The sequence below is a fragment of the Bos grunniens genome, chromosome 2, assembly GCF_055505025.1.
Source record: "Bos grunniens cultivar Pamir isolate PY7600 chromosome 2, Bosgru_T2T1.0, whole genome shotgun sequence".
In the NCBI taxonomy this organism is placed as follows: domain Eukaryota; kingdom Metazoa; phylum Chordata; class Mammalia; order Artiodactyla; family Bovidae; genus Bos; species Bos grunniens.
The window spans coordinates 98,918,596-98,941,191 of NC_141166.1; the positions used below are offsets into that span (position 1 = coordinate 98,918,596).

The 22,596-nt window shown below is 40.3% G+C and overlaps 1 protein-coding gene across 17 annotated transcripts in view; it reads right to left on the reverse strand.

Annotated features, from left to right (window-relative positions):
• Positions 1-22,596, reverse strand: part of CCDC148 (coiled-coil domain containing 148) — a 297,116-nt gene that overhangs the window by 243,937 nt on the left and 30,583 nt on the right. The window contains exon 2 of one of the 17 annotated variants that reach the window (XM_086354460.1): positions 20,515-20,607. The exons of the other annotated variants lie outside the window; for them this stretch is intronic. The gene's annotated coding sequence lies outside the window, so the exon portion shown is untranslated. The remainder of the gene's footprint in view (positions 1-20,514; positions 20,608-22,596) is intronic. 17 annotated transcript variants of the gene reach the window in all.

Here is a 22,596-nt window from a genome sequence, read left to right on the forward strand (position 1 = left end):
GAGGAAAAAATAAAGAAAGAAAACCCACAGATTACATGCCTAATGGCAACTCCCAGCAGAGAAGTACCCCAGACACTCACGTCCACCACCAGCAAGCAGAGACTGGACAGGGAGGCGTGGGCTGCGTTGCTTAGGGTAAGGACCAGGCCTGAATGCCCGGAGGGCAATCTGAGGGAGCTAACATGAGATAGCAACCCAAACTGTGGGACAGCCAGAGAGAGAGAGGAAAAAAAAAAAGAGAGAGAGAGAACTATCCCGCGAAAAGGCCTAACCTAGGGCACTGCTGGCCTGCTCTCAGAACAAAGGACTGAGCGAATACCAGAGGAGAGCTAGCTGGCTGCAGCCTGGCCCATCATCCCCTGCCAGAGGCAGGAAGGCAGGCGGGCAACAGCCAGAGCCAGAAGGCAAGGGGCAAAGTCGGCCCCAGAGACGGCATCCCCTACCAAACTGCGAGCAGGCTCCCAGCTGCTAACCAAGTCTTCCTTGGATCCTGGATGGTTGACATCCCCTGGGAGGGTTGCAGCCAGAGATCAGATCCCCAGAAGATCTGATCTCACAGCACACCTGAGAAGGTGCTCCCACTGCCACCCAGGAAACCGATCGGCTGGGACGGGGGAGGCAATAAGACGCATCCCCCACCTGGGGGAGACTGTGCTCGCTAAGCACATGGTCGCCTGAGCTGCTCTGACCTGGGAAGGGCACAAAACGCAGGCCCAATCGAGTCTGTGCCTTTGTGGAATACCCGAGAACCTGAACCTGAGTGGCTTAGACCTGGGAAGTGCACAAAACCCAGGGCCCGCCTCAGAAGGTTCCCTTGCAGAGCAACCTGGAAACTGAGCAATGTGGAAGGGGAAAGCACACCCGCCATGAGTGGGGGCAAACCCAGTGTGGCCAAGACACTGTAAGCACTCCTCACACATGCCAGTGATATTTGTTTGCAGTGTTCCTCCCTCCCCAAGGCAGAATGAATAGGTGAGCCTAAATGAGTGACCACCTTCACCCCCTTGTGTCAGGGCAGAAATTAGACACTAAAGAGACCTGCAAAGAGAAGAAGCCAAAATAAACAGAGGGAACTGCCTTGGAAGTGAAAGGTGCAACAGATTAAAACCCCATAGTTAGCACCGAATACACTGGAAGGGGCCTATAGACCTTGAAAAGTATAAGATGGAACAAGGAACTATCTGAAACTGAACTGACCCCACACTGCCCACAACTCCAGAGAAATTCCTAGATATATTTTTACTATTATCATTTTTTAATTAAAAATTGTTTTAATTTTTAAATCCTCTATTACTCCTCTAATTTTCATTTTTATAACCTACTATTACCTCGGAAAAAAAAAAAACACCCTATTTTTAAAGCAAACTTCATATATGTATTTTATAATTTTTGTGATTTTGCTTTGTTTGTTTGTTTTTTTTTTTTTTTTGCTTTGTTTTTTTAATAGTGTATTTTTGTGAGTCTAACCTCTACTCTGGATTTTTAATCTTTGCTTTTTGGTATTTGTTATCAATTTTGTACCTTTAAGAATCCAATCTTCAGTACCCATGTTTACTTAGGAGGGTGATTACTGGCTTGATTACTCTCTCCCCTTTTTGACTCTCCTTTTTCTCCCCCAGGTCACCTCTATCTTCTCCCTCCCCCTTCTCTTCTCTACCCAACTCTGTGAATCTCTTTGTGTGTTCCGGGTTGTGGAGAACACTTAGGGAACTGACTACTGGCTAGATCTGTCTCTCTCCTTTTGATTCCCCTGTTCTCCTCCTGTTCACCTCTATCTCCTTCCTCCATCTTCTCTTCTCTATGCAAATTCGTGAACCTCTCTGAGGCTTCCAGACTGTGGAGAGCACATAGGGATTTGATTACTGGCTAGATTGCTCTCCCACCTTTTAATCCCGCCCCCCCCCCACTTCTCCTTCTGGTCAACTCTATCTCCCTCCTCCCTCTTCTCTTCTCCAGGTAACTCTGTGACCCTCTCTGGGTGTCCTTCAATGTGGAGAATCTTTTCATCATTAACCTAGATGCTTTATCATTGGTGCTGTATGGATGGAGAAGGCAATGGCACCCCACTCCAGGACTCTTGCCTGGAAAATCCCATGGACGGAGGAGCCTGGTAGGCTGCAGTCCATGGGGTCGCTGAGGGTCGGACACGACTGAGCGACTTCACTTTCACTTTTCACTTTCATGCATTAGGGAAGGAAATGGCAGCCCACTCCAGTGTTCTTGCCTGGAGAATCCCAGGGATGGGGAAGCCTGGTGGGCTGCCGTCTATGGGGTCACACAGAGTCGGACACGACTGAAGTGACTTAGCAGCAGCAGCAACAGCTGTATGGATGGAGAAGTCTTGAGGCTGCTGTAAGAATAAGACTGAAAACCAGAGGCAGGAGGCTTAAGTCCAAAACCTGAGAACACCAGAGAACTCCTGACTCCAGGGAATTTTAATTGATAAGAGCTCATCCAAAAGCCTCCATACCTACACTAAAACCAAGCACCACTCAAAAGCCAACAAGTTCCAGAGCAATACCACACAAATTGTCCAGCAATGCAGGAACATAGCCCTGAGCTTCAATATACAGGCTGCCCAAAGTCACACCAAACCCACAGATATCTCAAAACTCACTACTGGATACTTCCTTGCACTCCAGAGAGAAGAAATCCAGCTCCACCCACCAGAACACCAATGCAAGCTTCCCTAACCAGGAAACCTTGACAAGCTACTCGTCCAACCCCACCCACAGGGAGGAACCTCCACAATAAAGAGGAACCACAAACTGCCAGAATACAGAAAGGCCACGGCAAACACAGTAATCTAAACAAGACGAAGAGGTAGAGAAATACTCAGCGGTAAATGAACATGATAGATCAGATCAGATCAGATCAGTCGCTCAGTCGTGTCTGACTCTTTGCAACCCCATGAATCGCAGCATGCCAGGCCTCCCTGTCCATCACCAACTCCCGGAGTTCACTGAGACTCACGTCCATCGAGTCAGTGATACCATCCAGCCATCTCATCCTCTGTCGTCCCCTTCTCCTCCTGCCCACAATCCCTCCCAGCATCAGAGTCTTTTCTGATGAGTCAACTCTTCGCATGAGGTGGCCAAAGTACTGGAGTTTCAGCTTTAGCATCATACCTTCCAAAGAAATCCCAGGACTGATCTCCTTCAGAATGCACTGGTTGGATCTCCTTGCAGTCCAAGGGACTCTCAAGAGTCTTCTCCAACACCACATTTCAAAAGCATCAATTCTTCGGCACTCAGCCTTCTTCACAGTCCAACTCTCACATCCATACATGACCACAGGAAAAACCATAGCCTTGACTAGACGAACCTTTGTTGGCAAAGTAATGTCTCTGCTTTTGAATATGCTATCTAGGTTGGTCATAACTTTCCTTCCAAGGAGTAAGCGTCTTTTAATTTCATGGCTGCAGTCACCATATGTAGTGATTTTGGAGCCCAGAAAAATAAAGTCTGACACTGTTTCCACTGTTTCCCCATGTATTTCCCATGAAGTAGAGGGACCAGATGCCATGATATTAGTTTTCTGAATGTTGAGCTTTAAGCCAACTTTTTCACTCTCCACTTTCACTTTCATCAAGAGACTTTTTAGTTCCTCTTCGCTTTCTGCCATAAAGGTGGTGTCATCTGCATATCTGAAGTTATTGATATTTCTCCTGGCAATCTTGATTCCAGCTTGTGTTTCTTCCAGTCCAGCATTTCTCATGATGTACTCTGCATATAAGTTAAATAAACAGGGTGACAATATACAGCCTTGACGAACTCCTTTTCCTATTTGGAACCAGTCTATTGTTCCATGTCCAGTTCTAACTGTTGCTTCCTGACCTGCATACAAATTTCTCAAGAGGCAGGTCAGGTGGTCTGGTATTCCCATCTCTTTCAGAATTTCCCACAGTTGATTGTGATCCACACAGTCAAAGGCTTTGGCATAGTCAATAAAGCAGAAATAAATGTTTTTCTGGAACTCTCTTGCTTTTTCGATGATCCAGCAGATGTTGGCAATTTGATCTCTGGTTCCTCTGCCTTTTCTAAAACCAGCTTGAACATCTGGAAGTTCACGGTTCACATATTGCTGAAGCTTGGCTTGGAGAATTTTGAGCATTACTTTACTAGCGTGTGAGATGAGTGCAATTGTGCAGTAGTTTGAGCATTCTTTGGCATTGTCTTTCTTTGGGATTGGAATGAAAACTGACCCTTTCCAGTCCTGTGGCCACTGCGGAGTTTTCCAAATTTGCTGGCATATTGAGTGCAGCACTTTCACAGCATCATCTTTCAGGATTTGGAATAGCTCAACTGGAATTCCATCACCTCCACTAGCTTTGTTCGTAGTGATGCTTTCTAAGGCCCACTTGACTTCACATTCCAGGATGTCTGGCTCTAGGTCAGTGATCACACCATCGTGATTATCTGGGTGGTGAAGATCTTTTTTGTACAGTTCTTCTGTGTATTCTTTCCACCTCTTCTTAATATCTTCTGCTTCTGTTAGGTCCATACCATTTCTGGTCCTTTATTGAGCTCATCTTTGCATGAAATGTTCCTTTGGTATCTCTGATTTTCTTGAAGAGATCCCTATTCTTTCCCATTCTGTTGTTTTCCTCTATTTCTTTGCATTGATTGCTGAAGAAGGCTTTCTTATCTCTTCTTGCTATTCTTTGGAACTCTGCATTCACATGTTTATATCTTTCCTTTTCTCCTTTGCTTTTTGCTTCTCTTCTTTTCACAGCTATTTGTAAGGCCTCCCCAGACAGCCATTTTGCATTTCTTTTCTATGGGAATGGTCTTGATCCCTGTCTCCTGTACAATGTCACGAACCTCATTCCACAGTTCATCAGGCACTCTATCAGATCTAGGCCCTTAAATCTATTTCTCACTTCCACTGTATAATCATAAGGGATTTGATTTAGGTCATACCTGAATGGTATAGTGGTTTTCCATACTTTCTTCAATTTCAGTCTGAATTTGGCAATAAGGAGTTCATGGTCTGAGCCACAGTCAGCTCCTGGTCTTGTTTTTGCTGACTGTATAGAGCTTCTCCATCTTTGGCTGTAAAGAATAATCAATCTGATTTCGGTGTTGACCATCTGGTGATGTCCATGTATAGAGTCTTCTCTTGTGTTGTTGGAAGAGGGTGTTTGTTATGACCAGTGCATCTTCTTGGCAAAACTCTATTAGTCTTTGCCCTGCTTCATTCCATATTCCAAGGCCAAATTTGCCTGTTACTCCAGGTGTTTCTTGACTTCCTACTTTGCATTCCTTTGCATTCCAGTCCCCTATAATGAAAAGGACATCTTTTTTGGGTGTTAATTCTAAAAGGTCTTGTAGGTCTTCATAGAACCATTCAACTTCAGCTTCTTCAGCATTACTGGTTGGGGCATAGACTTGGATTACTGTGATATTGAATGGTTTGCCTTGGAAATGAACAGAGATCATTCTGTCGTTATTGAGATTGCATCCAAGTGCTACATATCGGACTCCATTTCGTCTGAGGGATTCCTGCCCACAGTAGTAGATATAATGGTCATCTGAGTTAAATTCACCCATTCCAGTCCATTTCAGTTTGCTGATTCCTAGAATGTCAACATTCACTCTTGCCATCTCTTGTTTGACCACTTCCATTTTGCTTTGATTCATGGACCTGACATTCCAGGTTCCTATGCAATATTGCTCTTTACAGCATCGGACCTTATTTCTATCACCAGTCACATCCACAGCTGGTTATTCTTTTTGCTTTGGCTCCATCCTTTCATTCTTTCTGGAGTTATTTCTCCACTGATCTCCAGTAGCATATTGGGCACCTACTGACCTGGGGAGTTTCTCTTTCAGTATCCTATCATTTTGCCTTTTCATATTGAACATGATAAATGCCCACCAAACCAAACAAAAGAGGAGGAGATAAAGGAGTCTACCTGAAAAAGAATTTAGAATGATGATAGTAAAAATGACCCAAAATCTTGAGAACAAAGTGGAGTTACAAATAAGTAGCCTAGAGACAAGGACTGAGAAGATGCAAGAAATGTTTAACAAGGACCTAGAAGAAATCCCATGGATGGAGGAGCCTGGAAGGCTGCAGTCCATGGGGTTGCTGAGGGTTGGACATGACTGAGTGACTTCACTTTCACTTTTCACTTTCATGCCTTGCAGAAGGAAATGGCATCCCACTCCAGTGTTCTCGCCTGGGGAATCCCAGGGACGGGGGAGCCTGGTGGGCTGTCGTCCTTTGGGTCGCACAGAGTTGGACATGACTGAAGTGAGTTAGCAGCAGAAGAAATAAAAAGGAGTCAATCAATAATGAATAATGCAACGTGAAGTCACTCAGTCGTGTCTGACTCTTTGCGACCCCATGGACTGTAGCCTACCAGGCTCCTCTGTCCATGGGATTTTCCAGGCAATAGTACTGGAGTGGATTGCCAGCAACAAATGAGATCAAAAACATTCTGGAGGGAACCAACAGTAGAGTAGCTGAGGCAGAAGATAGGATAAGTGAGGTAGAAGATAGAATGGTAGAAATAAATAAAGCAGAGAGGAAAAAAGAAAAAAGAATTAAAAGAAATGAGGACAACCTCAGGGACAATGTTAAATGCCCCAACATTCAAATCATAAGAGTCCCAGAAGAAGAAGACCAAAAGAAAGGCCATGAGTAAATACTTGAGGAGATAATAGTTGAAAACTTCCCTAAAATGGGGAAGGAAATAGTCACCCAAGTCCAAGAAACCCAGAGAGTCCCAAACAGGGTAAACTCAAGGTGAAACACCACAAGACACATATTAATCAAATTAACAAAGATCAAACACAAAGAATAAATATTAAAAGCAGCAAGGGAAAAACAACAAATAACACACAAGGGGATTCCCATAAGGATAACAGCTGATCTTTCAATAGAAACTCTTCAGGCCAGAAGGGAATGGCAGAACATACTTAAAGTGATGAAAGAGGAAAACCTACAACCCAGATTACTGTACCCAGCAAGGATCTCATTCAAATATGAAGGAGAAATCAAAAGCTTTACAGACAAGCAAAAGCTCAGAGAATTCAGCACCACCAAAGCAATTCTTCAACAAATGCTAAAGGATCTTCTCTAGGCAGGAAACACAGAAAGGGTGTATAAACTTGAACCCAAAACGACAAAGTAAATGGCAATGGGATCATACTTATCAATAATTACCTTAAATGTAAATGGGTTGAATGCCCCAACCAAAAGACAAAAACTGGCTGAATGGATACAAAAACAAGACCCCCTGCTGTCTACAAGAGACCCACCTCAAAACAAGGGACACATACTGACTGAAAGTGAAGGGCTGGAAAAACATATTTCATGCAAATGGAGACCAAAAGAAAGCAGGAGTAGCAATACTCATATCAGATAAAATAGACTTTGAAACAAAGGCCGTGAAAAGAGACAAAGAAGGACACTACATAATGACCAAAGGATCAATCCAAGAAGAAGATATAACAATTATAAATATATATGCACCCAACATAGGAACTCTGCAATATGTAAGGCAAATGCTAACAACTATGAAAGGGGAAATTAACAATAATAATAGTGGGAGACTTTAATACCCCACTCACACCTATGGATAGATCAACTAAACAGAAAATTAACAAGGAAACACAAATGTTAAATGATATAATGGACCAGTTAGACCTAACTGATATCTATAGGATATTTCACCCCAAAACAATGAATTTCACCTTTTTCTCAAGTGCACATGGAAACTTCTGGAGAATAGATCACATCCTGGGCCATAAATCTAGCCTTGGTAAATTCAAAAAAATTGAAATCATTCCAAGCATCTTTTCTGACCACAATGCAGTAAGATTAGATCTCGATTACAGGGGGAAAAAAACTATTAAAAATTCTAACATATGGAAGCTAAACAACACACTTCTGAATAACCAACAAATCACAGAAGAAATAAAAAAAGAAATCAAAATATGTTTAGAACCAAAAAAAATGAAAACACAACAAAACCTATGGGACACTGTAAAAGCAGTGCTAAGGGGAAAGTTCATAGCAATACAGGATTACCTCAAGAAACAAGAAAAAAGTCAAATAAATAACCTAACTCTACACCTAAAGCAACTAGAAAAGGAAGAAATGAAAAACCCCAGGGTTAGTAGAAGGAAAGAAATCTTAAAAATTAGGGCAGAAATAAATGCAAGAGAAACAAAAGAGACCATAGCAAAAACCAGCAAAGCTAAAAGCTGGTTCTCTGAGATGATAAATAAAATTGACAATCCATTAGCCAAACTCATCCAGAAACAAAGGGAGAAGAATCAAATCAACAAAATTAGAAATGAAAATGGAGAGATCACAACAGACAACACAGAAATACAAAGGATCATAAGAGACTACTATCAGCAACTATGCCCATAAATGGACAACTTGGAAGAAATGGACATTCTTAGAAAAGTATAACTTTCCAAAACTGAACCAGGAAGAAATAGAAAATCTTAACAGACCCATGACAAGCACGGAAATTGAAACTGTAATCAGAAATCTTCCAGGAAACAAAAGCCCAGGACCAGACAGCTTCATAGCTGAATTCTACCAAAAATTTAAAGAAGAGCTAACACCTATCCTACTCAAACTCTTCCAGAAAATTGCAGTAGAAGGTAAACTTCCAAAAACTTCCAAACTCATTCTATGAAGCCACCATCACCCTAATACCAAAACCAGACAAAGATGCCACAAAAAAAGAAAACTACAGGCCAATATCACTGATGAACATAGACACAAAAGTCCTTAACAAAATTCTAGCAAACAGAATTCAACAACATATTAAAAAGATCATACATTATGACCAAGTGGGCTTTATCCCAGACATGCAAGGATTCTTTAATATCTGCAAATAAATCAATGTAATACACCACATTAACAAATTGAAAGATAAAAACCATATGATTATCTCAATAGATGCAGAGAAAGCCTTTGCCGAAATTCAACATCCATTTATGATAAAAACCCTCCAGAAAGCAGGCATAGAAGGAACATATCTCAACATAATAAAAGCTATATATGACAAACCCACAGCAAATGTTATCCTCAATGGTGAAAAATTGAAAGCATTTCTCCTAAAGTCAGGAATAAGACAAGGGTTCCCACTCTCACCACTACTATTCAACATAGTTTTGGAAGTTTTGGGCACAGCAATCAGAGCATAAATAAATAAAAAGAATCCAGATTGGAAAAGAAGAAGTAAAACTCTCACTGTTTGCAGATGACATGATCCTCTACATAGAAAACCCTAAAGACTCCATCAGAAAATTACTAGAGCTAACCAATGAATATAGTAAAGTTGCAGGATATAAAATCAACACACAGAAATCCCTTGTATTCCTATACACTAACAATGAGAAAACAGAAAGAGAAATTAAGGAAACAATTCCATTCACCATTGCAACAAAAAGAATAAAATACTTAGGAATATATCTACCTAAAGAAACATAAGACATATATATAGAAAACTATAAAACACTGATGACATAAATCAAAGAGGGCACAAAAAGATGGGAAAATATACCATGTTCATGCATTGGAAGAATCAATATAGTGAAAATGAGTATAGTACCCAGGGCAATCTATAGATTCAATGCAATCCCTATCAAGCTACCAACAGTATTTTTCAGAGAACTAGAACAATTCACAATTTGTATGGAAATACAAAAAACCTCAAATAGCCAAAGCAATCTTGAGAAAGAAGAATGGAACTGGAGGAATCAATCTGCCTGACTTCAGGGTATATATACTACAAAGCTACATCATCAAGACAGTATGGTACTGGCACAAAGACAGAAATATAGATCAATGGAACAAAATAGAAAGCCCAGAGATAAATCCATGCACCTATGGACACCTTATCTTTGACAAAGGAGGCAAGAATATACAATGGAGAAAAGACCATCTCTTTAACAAGTGGTGCTGGGAAAACTGGCAACCACTTGTAAAAGAATGAAACTAGAACACTTTCTAACACCATACATAAAAATAAAATGGGTTAAAGATCTAAATGTAAGACCAGAAACTATTAAACTCCTAGAGGAAAACATAGGCAAACACTCTCCAACATAAATCACAGCAGGATTCTCTATGACCCACCTCCCAGAGTAATGGAAATAAAAGCAAGAATAAACAAATGGGACCTAATTAAACTTAAAAGCTTTTGCACAATGAAGGCAACTATAAGAAAGGTGAAAAGACAGCCTTCAGATGGGAGAAAATAATAGCAAATGAAGCAACTGACAAAGAATTAATCTCAAAAATATACAAGCAACACCTGCAGCTCAATTCCAGAAAAATAAACGACCCAATCAAAAAATGGAGAAGGAAATGGCAACTCCTCCAGTATTCTTGCCTGGAGAATCCTGTGGATAGAGGAGCCTGGTGGGCTGCTGTCCATGGGGTCGCACAGAGTCGGACATGACTGAAGCAACTTAGCATGCATGCATGCATTGGAGAAGGAAACGGCAACCCACTCCAGTATTCTTGCCTGGAGAATCCCAGGAACAGAGGAGCCTGGCAGGCTGCCGTCTATGGGGTCGCACAGAGTCAGACACGACTGAAGCGACTTCGTACACACATACGTGAAGTCGCTCAGTCGTGTCCGACTCTTTGCGACCCCATGGACTGTAGCCTACCAGGCTCCTCTGTCCATGGGATTTTCCAGGCAATAGTACTGGAGTGGATTGCCATTTCCTTCTCCAAAAGAATTTCCCAACCCAGGGATTGAACCCGGGTCTCCTGCATCGTAGACAGACGCTTTACTGTCTGAGCCACCAGGGGAGTGACTTTAGTTCAGTTCAGTTCAGTCACTCAGTCATGTCCGACTGTTTGAGACCCCATGAATCACAGCACACCAGACCTCCTTGTCCATCACCAGCTCCTGGAGTTCACTCAAACTCATGTCCATTGAGTTGGTGATGCCATCCAGCCATCTTATCCTCTATCATCCCCTTCTCTTCCTGCCCCCAATCCCTCCCAGCATCACAGTCTTTTCCAATGAATCAGCTCTTCAAATCAGGTGGCCGAAGTATTGGAGTTTCAGCTTTAGCATCAGTCCTTCCAATGAACACCCAGGACTGAACTCCTTTAGGATGGACTGGTTGGATCTCCTTGCAGTCCAAGGGACTCTCAAGAGTCTTCTCCAACACCACAGTTCAAAAGCATCAATTCTTTGGCGCTCAGCTTTCTTCACAGTCCAACTCTCACATCCGCACATGACCACTGGAAAAACCATAGCCTTGACTAGACGGACCTTTGTTGGCAAAGTAATGTCTCATCTGCTTTTTAGTATCTAGGTTGGTCATAACTTTCCTTCCAAGGAGTAAGCGTCTTCTAGTTTCATGGCTACAGTCACCATCTGCAGTGAGTTTGGAGCCCCAAAATATAAAGTCTGACACTCTTTCCACTGTTTCCCCATCTATTTCCCATGAAGTGATGGGACCAGATGCCATGATCTTAAGTTTTCTGAATGTTGAGCTGTAAGCCAACTTTTTCACTCTCCTCTTTCACTTTCATCAAGAAGCTTTTTAGTTCCTCTTCACTTTCTGCATAAGGGTGGTGTCATTAGCAGCAATCAAAAAAATGGGCCAAAGAACTAAACATACATTTCTCCAAAGAAGACATACAGATGGCTAACAAACACATGAAAAGATGCTCAACATCATTCATTATCAGAGAAATGCAAATCAAAACCACAATGAGGTGCCATCTTACGCCGGTCAGAATGGCTGCTATCCAGAAATCTACAAACAATAAATGCTGGAGAGGGTGTGGAGAAAAGGGAACCCTCTTACACTGTTGGTGGGAATGCAAACTAGTACAGCCACTATGGAGAACAGTGTGGAGATTCCTTAAAAAGCTGGAAATAGAACTGCCATATGACCCAGGAATCCCACTGCTGGGCATACACACCAAGGATACCAGAATTTAAAGAGACACATGTACCCCAATGTTCATCGCAGCACTATTTACAACAGCCAGGACATGGAAGCAAGCTAGATGTCCATCAGCAGATAAATGGATGAGAAAGCTGTGGTACATATACACAATGGAATATTACTCGGCCATTAAAAAGAATACATTTGAATCAGTTCTAATGAGGTGTATGAAACTGGAGCCTATTATAGAGTGAAGTAAGTCAAAAAGAAAAACACCAATACAGTATGCTGCTGCTGCTAAGTCGCTTCAGTCGTGTCCGACTCTCTGCGACCCCATAGACAGAGGCCCACCAGGCTCCCCCATCCCTGGGATTCTCCAGGCAAGAACACTGGAGTGGGTTGCCATTTCCTTCTCCAATGCATGAAAGTGAAAAGTGAAAGGGAAGTCACTCAGTTGTCCCGACTCTTTGTGACCCCATGGACTGCAGCCTTCCAGGCTCCGTCCATGGGATTTTCCAGACAAGAGTACTAGAGTGGGTTGCCATTGCCTTCTCCGGTCCAATACAGTATACTAACACATATATATGGAATTTAGAAAGATGGTAATGATGACCCTATATGCAAGACAGCAAAAGAGACACAGATGTATAGAACAGTCTTTTGCACTCTGTGGGAGAAGGTGAGGGTGGGATGATTTGAGAGAATAGCATTGAATCATGTATATTATCATATGTGAAATAGATCGCCAGTCCAGGTTTGATGCATGAGACAGGATGCTCAGGGCTGGTGCACTGGGATGATCCAGAGGGATGGGATGGGGAGGCAGGTGGATGGGAGTGGGTTTCAGGATGGGGAACACATGTACACCCATGGCTGATTCATGTCAATACATGGCAAAAACCACTACAATATAGTAAAGTAATTAGCCTTCAATTAAAATAAATAAACTTTTAAAAAATAAAATCATACAACCAGAAAAAAAAAAAAGATTTTAAGCCAGAAAACTTCCCAGGGGCAAGGGAGGTATCCACAAATTAGAACTGCCCCAGGGAAGACAAAGGAATGAGGTACTGGCAGAGCAAGAGGGAGAGGTTGGGAAAGCAGGCCGTCAAGTGGTAATGGAGTACAAGCTGTGGCCAGAGCAGACAAGCCCCAACCTCCACTAGAGAACCCAAGACAAGACCAGAAGGGAAGGGAGATCACGTGATGGCACACAATCTGAAATTACTTTTCCTAGGGGTTTCCATACAGTGGAGAAAAACAACTGGGTTGTGCACTGAATATACTCAACACCCCCAAGGCAAGAGGTTCATCATCAACCCAAAAGCCAATATCCATCTTCTACAAAGTACTTTCCTGTTTATCATTTGATCTCAGACTAGCTGCAGGAAGTGAAATTCTCCTATTTTACAGATGAATAGAGATGAAGAGATTACACCAGTGCTTAAAGGCACAAATCTAGTAAATGGTGCAGCTTGTTAGAACTTAATTCTTCTGAAACCCATTACTTTGCACTGCTCACTGCACTGTCTTCAGAAACTGCCTTTTGTTCACTGTGTGGTTTCCAAGGTTTGTTTTTTTTTTCCTTTAAAATTTTCTTGCTTTAAGGAAGTTTTTTTGTTTATTTATTCTTTGTTTCTTCTTTTTAGTGCAGATATGGGTTGGTTGAATACAGAAGAAAAAGGTCACGGAAAACATATGTCAAAGCCTAGAAGAGCATAGCTAAAAAATTAATTTCCCTGGAGTGTTAGGCATGGGGTCACCAAGAGTCCCACCTATAGAACAGAGTAACCCAATTTCCTCACCACCACCCCAACCGCCAGAGTTGGGGATTATGAGGTGTTAACATTTCCATAGGGTATTTGTAGTAACTTCGTTCAATATATCTTCATCCTCCCAATGGATAGATTAATCTTGTATTATTCTAGTGAGGATGAAGGACTACAGTCAAGAAGAGACCTTTGAAAGTTGTAGAAAAAATGTAACTCAAAGGAATATTCTCTGCCAGCATTTAGAACATGCCTATATAGCTAGCATAACTTTGCCAAGAACGTTCCAGTTAATACTATGATTTCAACAGCTGATTAGAAAGTAAAATGTACTATCTCAAGCTACAGTAATATTGTTTTTCAGGTCATGTGATTCTGCTTTAAGAGATTTTTCCAGAGCTGAGAATAGAACATGTCTCTAAGGCTCCCAGTCCAGTGAACTCAACAATGTGGCTTCTTCATTTTTAAATGGCCTGTTTCGAAATGCACAAATCTTAACACTTCATCAAGCTAAGAAAAGAAATAAAAGGAAAGAAATAGTCTCTTTGCCCAGGAAAAAGCTGAGATAGGTTTAAAGATGCTGAAGCTGAAGTTACCTGTAAGGTTGCCAAACTAAACAATCAATTGATTCAATTTTTTAAATCAAACAAAACCCACCACAAATCTTTCTTCTGTTTTTCTGACTGAGAGTCTGTGTTTCGAAGTTACACAGACAAAAATGCCTATCAAACCCAATGATTTGTAAGAGATTCATTCACAAGGGATGTTGATATTTCTTAAGAAAGATTTGAAAAATCTAGTGTATAAGTTTCTGAGACTGGGCTTTCAAACAAGACATGCACACACTCACACACATACACACACACACACACACGTACATCTTCTCTCCAGAAGGTACTAAAGTACTCATTTCAATCAATGGGAGAAAGCACCTGCAACACATATAAAATATCTATTATATCACCCACTAAAGTCTGTATTTTTAGAGCTACTGACCTTTATGTGAATGAAACAATAAAGCTGTTCACAAACCTGACAGAGAGCAGCTTTTCCAAAGTGAAACAGTGAACCACTGTCCCTAATGCACCCATCAAACTGAACAATTAAAATGGTAGCTAGCACAAAATTTAAAACGCCATTGTAACATAACACTGTCAAGATTATCAGTCCTGGCTCAATAAAAAAAATTCTTTGTTTGCTTTGTCATTTATTAAAAAGAATTAAGTTATTTATCAGATGAATGGGCTGAATAAATTTAAGGCCATCAAAAGACACTCAGTGGTCCACAGCTCCTTATGCTGCTGCCAAACTAACTTGGGCGCTGGTAGCCACAAACTGGTCCTAATATCACAGTTTCAGTAACAAACAGTCATTGTGTGGATTAAACAGGCCCAAATTCAAGTCCATTTCTTCCGTTACTAGTTGTATGACATGAGTAAATTACTTAACCTCTTAGCTTCCATTGTCTCTTGTAATATAACACTAGTCGCTGAATGGAAATGAGGCTATATTCAGTTATAAATGAAGTTGTAAATGGGCTTCCCTTGTGGCTCAGCTGGTAAAGAATCCACTTGCAATGCAGAAGACCTGGGTTCGATTCCTGTTTTGCGAAGATCCCCTGGAGATGGGAAAGGCTACCCACTCCAATATATTAGCCTGGAGAATTCCATGGACTGTTTGGTCCATAGGGTCGCAAAGAGTTGGACACGATGGAATGACTTTCACTTTCAGTTATAAATGAAATCATATATGCAAAGAGTTTAGCATAGTGCCTGGTGGAGAGCAAATGTCCCCAAAAGTTAGCCATTATTATCACTGAGAAATCTTAGAGGGACCACATGATTTCTTATCTAATCTAAGATACTTTGAGGTTGAAAGGGCGCTCTATTAGCAATATGACGGTAGTGATGGAAGGTCAATCTAATCATTGTCTATGGAGCACAGTCTAGTTGCATAGAATACTGGGGACTAGGAGTGAGGTTTTAGTGATAAGCAACAATGGCACCCCACTCCAGTACTCTTGCCTGGAAAATCCCATGGAGGAAGGAGCCTGGTGGGCTGCAATCCATGGGGTCGCTAAGAGTCAGACACAACTGAGCAACTTCACTTTCACGTTTCACTTTCATGCATTGGAGAAGGAAATGGCAACCCACTCCAGTATTCTTGCTGGAGAATCCCAGAGATGCGGGAGCCTGGTGGGCTGCTGTCTATGGGGTCACACAGAGTTGGACATGACTGAAGCAACTTAGCAGCAGCAGCAACATGAAGTACAAACTGTATAAGCAAATGAGGATGCCAAGCTACCCCTCAACAGCAATATTAGCAATGAGGAAGAACTCAAGCTGACTGAAAATATCAGTTGGTTGAAGATTGGATCACACCAAAAACAACTGTTAATACCCAAACTGTTTCAGCATTCTAAATTTAAACAGATCACACTCCTTTGCAACATCAATTTACATAAGACTTTGAAATTGAGTTTTTAAACTTTGCATTTATCATGAAATATCCTTAACCATTTCCTAGATCTATATACACTTTTCCATGTGGTGTTTTCAGCACAGCTTTTGTGCTAGAAATTAAACCAGTTTAAAATTTTTAAAAGAAATAGCGCAGCAATTATCTAAATCATCAAACCAGGAAGGCAGTAACCTGGACAGTACTCCAGAATATTCCAGTCACTAGAGTGGCTCAGCCTTCCTATCCGAAATCCTTAACACAAGCATTGTGCTTCCAGAAAATTAGCCAATTCCACCCTGACATTTGTAAGAGGGAAACCAATGAATGTTTATTTTAAATCATCTTGTAACATATATATATATATTCTTTTTCAGATTATTTCCCGTTATAACTATTACAAAATATTGAGCAGAGTTTCCTGTGCTATGCAGTAGATACTTGGTTATCCATTTTATATATATTAATAGTAGTGTATACATTTTGCTAATTTTGATAACATTATGGAGCCCTTGTGAATATGTATGTAGATTAGTTCATTGAAACTTTTTGCAAAGAAGAGGTAAGTTACCAACTGACAAATGAGTCAGTAGAAAGACACAACGGGGCACAAGGGGGAGAATTTAAATGTTTTTCCTGTTTTTTAAGGAAAACGAGAAAAACAAAAATGCATACTTGTGTTTTCTTTATTTTCATTAAGAAACAGGAAAAAAACAGAAAAGATTAACAAGAAATTACAAAAAAGGCAGTAACAATATGAACATGGTAACTTCTGAAACTATTTCTGTAGTTATTTGTGAAAATATGAAAATTATAACTAGTTTGTGGATGTGAGAACAATCTGAAACATCTGCATCTTGACTAACTGCCAGGGTGGTTCTCTGTGATGTAGATGGACCAGTGTCTTCTTCCTCCTTGACTTCAAGGTACATCTCCCCTAAACCTGACTGTTCTATGACCTTACTGCCCAGATTCATACTTACTTGGATAATTTGAATCCTAAAAAAAAATTTACAATATTTACAGTAGAAGCTCTGACTTGTAAGAGACCTACACTGTCTTTATACAGATCCAAGGGCTCTCATTTGTTCTACTGCTTAAGCCTAAGCAGAAATTCAATTTTTTGTAACAGGGCGAACTCAAAGCTTTGGGCAGGGAGTTTCCTGAACAAACAGGTCTGGCAGTGGAGAGAAACGGGGCTGAAATCTCAACCGTGCTGCTGAGTAAGCCACACATCCTGGTGTGGGACTGTGTCTGCCTGTTTCTCATTCACACATGCGTTCTAAGGGCTAGCGTGAGCCCTGCATCCAGTTTGGCATACAGGTAAGAGACTGGCCCTCTTGCATTTTCCGATACTCTTCCCCTCACAGTGAGGCATGGAACACTACAAATATACACTTTCAGGAAATCATTTCGAAGTACATGCTGTTGACATTACAGCCAGGTAGGCAGATGACATTTCCAGCATAATCAATGAGCCCAGTTTTGTCTACATTAATACAAGTGTGGTTTCTTTGCCGAACTTCTCTCTTTCTGTCTCTAATCTGTCTCATTTCTCTCTCCTTACCTCTTCCCTCTCTGCCCCACTCAACATTTCTCTTTGTCTCTCCCACTGACCTCATTCCTAAAACCTTGAAGAAAACAAGATTCTTTCTGCCTGAGTTTTCGATACATGGCTCAAATTTGGGTTGAAACAGTTCTTTCTGAAGCCATCTGCCACCCAAGCTGTTTGCATCCTTCATTGAATTCCCATTTCTAAAACCAGGGAGGAATCAAGGGCTTTCGTTGCCAGCTTCCTCTGAATTCACCCCTTGGACTCTGGTCTGCCCTCTGTTTTTCATTGCTGGCTTCTGGTACTTCAGCTCCTTCCCCAGGCACCTTCTTCCTTCCCTCACACTCTACCTGGGGTCACCCAGTCTCAATGCAACTGTCCCTCTATTAGTCTACTGACAAATTGTCAACTTCCTGCTCTTTCCATAAATGGCATCCCCCAAATCCATAGCTGTATCAAAATATGTGAAATTTTTACTTTTTAAAGGACATATTAAGCAAAAGAAGTACAATGATGATATATGTCCTATTTAACTGGAAAGAGAGATACATACAGTCAGGATACTGACACAATTATTAAATTTATAGCACCTGATGGGAAAAACAAACAAACAAACAAAGGGTAAACACATTTACATATAGAGCAAAATTAAAAACAAAGGGGCTCCAACTGAAGAATATTTCTTAAACTGGTCCATAGTCATAGTCCATTATTATATGTCAGGATAAGTAGAAACCTTGTGATTATATGCAAAAATATTTTGTGCTAACTTTCCTGGGGAGAGATTACACAGATTTTATCAACTTCTCAGGGGAAATCTCTGACCCAAATATGCTTAAAATATTGAAGGAGGGTCAGTGACTGAAATATCAAAAGAAACTCACTATAAGTAATTGATAAATTTTTTTAATATTTAGTATTTTAAAGTACAAATATTAAATTCTATGTATAAATATTGAAATGGCCTCATCATTGGTGGGAGTATATTAATAGGATCAGGTAAGTTTTTCGAGCTTACTCAAATTGCTTCATGTATGATTTTTTTAAATGTGGAGGCATTCTTTTTTTTAAACTTTTCTTTTTATATTGGAGTATAGCCAATTAACAATGTTGTGATAGTTTCAGGTGGAGAGCAATGGGATTCAACCATAAATATCCATGTGTCCCTTCTCCCCCAGACTTCCCTCCCATCCAGGCTAGTTCATAAATAATATTGAGTAAAGTTCCCAGTGCTGTATAGTAGGTCCTTGCTGATTATCCATTTTCAATATAGCAGTGTATACATGTAGATCTCAAACTCCCTAACTATCCCCTCCCCCCATCTTTCCCCTCGAGCAACCCTAAGCTTGTTTTCTAAGTCTGTGAATTTGTTTCTATTTTATAAATAAGTTCATTTGTATCATTTCTTTTTAGATTCCACATATAAGAGATGTCATATGATGTTTCTCCTTCTCTGACTTACTTCACTCAATATGACATTCTCACATCAATGGTAGGAGTATATCAATAGGACCATGTAAGTTTTTCAAGCTTAGTAAATCACTTCATATATGATTTTTTAAATGTGAAGGTATTCTTTATAGTAGCATTTCCTAAAACTTCTCTGATGATGTGAATCACTTGGAGTATTTATATTTAAAAGTGATATATCATTGTGGACTGGACCCCATCCCACAAATACTGAATGGAAATTTAGGAGGTTTAGGAATTTTATTCATTTTTGTTTAAGATTTTACTTTTTCAGAGCAGCATTAGGTTCATAGCAAGCTTTGGAGAAAAGCACAAAGATTTCCCATATATTCCCTGTGCCACACATGTATAGCTGTTATCAACATTCCCCACCAGAATGGTACATTCATTATGACTGATGAAGCTACGTTTGACATACCATTATTACCCAAAGTCCATAGTTACATTAAGGTTGACTCTTGGTGTTGAACATTCTATGGATCTGGACAAATGTATAATGACATGTATCCACCATAGTATCAAACAGAATAGTTTCACTGCCCCTACAATCCTCTGTGTTCTAGCTATTCAACTTTCCCCTTGGAACTTTTTTGAAACAAGTATCACAGGTGATTCTTATCAATAAGAGGCATTTTGTGAAAAAATTTCCAAACTTAATATTTGTTCCAACACAGAAAAATGAATGGACTCAAAGAAGGAAAGCCAGAAGTCCATACACTAATTTTTTAAAAGTATCATTTCTAAAATTAGATTCCTTTCTTTGCAAAATTTTGAATACAAATGATGAATAATTACAATAGTTTAGAGCACTTTGATCTTTATAGAAATGCAACAAATATTAAAATTAATTTTGTAATACATCTGTAACCGGATAGGTACAAAGGTTTTTCTACTCAATTTTTCCAAACCAGATACTACAATACACTTACTGAAAATACGTGGAGAACTTCATGTTCATGAGTCTTGGAATTTGATGATCATGCCTAAAGTATTAAGAAATTACTCAAGGAATCTTAGCATAAAAGGCAAAACATTAAAAGAAGCAGCAGGGGGTCAAGTATTCTTTCTCAAACATATGATTCCATTAAACTAATAGTTTTTTTCACAAAAGGAATGTTTTTTCTAATGTATTACAAATCACCCAGGGAGATTATTTATAATGGTCATTCTAATGGGCTAGTTCTGCTAGTTTACTCTACAGTGCCAACCTTAATAACAACATAACAGGAGGAAACTTCTTTTTAATTTTAAGTATTTAATTTTTAAAATTAATGTAATCAATTCAATTCCACAGATACTTGTTTAATATCTTCTATAAGCCCGGCTCTAGGCTAGGAACTAAGGATAAAATGATGAGTGAAGGCACAATTCCTACCTTAAAGAAGACATCCTGTTTCAGATTTTTTAAAAAATTTCCTCCTGATTTTTAAAATCTGGGGTTAACTAAATCCAGGGTTGACAAGCTCTCCTGTAAGAAATCAGATAATAAATACTTTATGCCTTGCAGACTGTAGAACCTGTTTATAACTATCCAATGCTATTGCAGCATTGAAGTTGCCATTGTTTGCTGTTGTTTTAGTTACTCAGTCCAGTCTGACTCTTTTGTGACCCCATGGATCGTAACCTGCCAGGTTCCTCTGTGCATGGGATTTCCCAGGCAAGAATACTGGAGTGGGTTGCCATTTCCTTCTCCAGGGGATCTTCCCGATCCAGGGATCAAACCCATGTCTCCTGCATTGGCAGGCGGATTCTTGACCACTGAGTGATCAGAGAAGCCCTAAAGCTGCCATAGACAATATTTAATCTAAAAAACATGGTTACAATAAAGCTTTATTTATATGAATAGTCTGCCAGCCAGATTTGGTCCTTGCACTAGTTTGCCAGTGACTAAATAATTTGTGAATGTTTATTTAAATTTTTAAATGCTCATTTGACCCTTTATCATATCTGCTTTACTGAAAATGTTTAGACCAGAAATAATGAAAATCACCTTTAGAGTTCTAATTTGTTTTAAAAAAACAGATGTGTTCAGTTACTGTTAGTAGCTAAGTCATGTCCTACTTTTTACGACCCCGTGGACTACAGCCCACCAGGCTCCTCTGTCCATGGGATTCACCAGGCAAGAATACTGGAATGGGTAGCCATTCCCTTCTCCATAACATCTTCCTGATCCAGGGATCAAACCTTGGTTTCCTGCATTGCAAGCAGATTCTTTACCATCTGAACCACCAGGGAAGCCCTGGATGTGTTCAACTATACTTCAGTAATAACATTTTTAAAAAGTAGATGTGTCAAAGAATTGGAGATAAAATTGAACTGTAATGCAAAATCATTTTTTTCAATTAAAAAAACAAACAAGCACAAAGGAAAACATCAATATCTCCTCAAATACTACCAACCCAGAGACACTTCTTTTTCACTGAATAATTTTCAAATGTGTTAGAACAGTTGACTCTTCAAAGGGTCCTTCCCATCGTTCACGCCCAACGTTCACATTTTCAATGGCTACAGTGCTCAGCCAGCAAAAGCCTGTCACCACAGGGATATTATGTGTCAGGCACTGTGTGAGGAACTTTCTGGAGGTCATCTCACTGAATTCTCCCCACAGTCCAAGGATTCAGGCACTATTATTATTCTATCCATGTTAGAAATGAGAAATCTAAGGCACAGAGAGGTAAAACAATTTACCTATGTTCAAGCAGCTAATCAGTGGCAGAATAACTGTATGAACCCAGGAAATCTGTCTCCACCATCCATGCTCTGAATTTTTGGTGCTTTCTGAGGAAAAATAATGGCTTCTCCAATGGCTCAGCGAGTAAAGAATCCGGTTGCAATGCAGGAGACACAGGAGATGTGGGTTCAATCCCTGGGTTGGGAAGATCCCCTGGAGTAGGAAATGGCAACCCACTCTAGTATTCTTGCCTGGAGAATCCCATGGACAGAGGAACCTGGCAGGCTATGGTCTATAGGGTTGCAGAGTCTGACGTGACTGAAGTGACTTAGCACATAGCACAAGGAAAAATAAGTGCATACACACCTACCATATATCCCTGTCATCAGCATTCTGACACTGCTTGTTTTCACTGTGATACATATGAGAAATATGCATGTCTCTGCTACTTATGAAGAAATAATGGAAACAGTGGCACAATTTTCAATAGTTTGGTGAATGACTCTTTATTTATTGGCCTCTGGCAGGAAAATTGGTATTAATACTTTGGTTTCTGAGGCCTACAACATAACCACTTCTGTGTCAGACCTGTCAATGGTCCTGAACATTTTGGGGGACCCAAACATGTTGCAAATAAGACAAAAGTCACAGCTACTTTTCCCAGAGGAATGCACATAAGTATAGCGTGATAGCCCTGTAAGTGCACTGCTCATATATCCTTCTCTATCCTATATAGAGAACTCCTGCCAGAAGAGTTTTTGGACAGCCCCATCTACTGCACCCCTG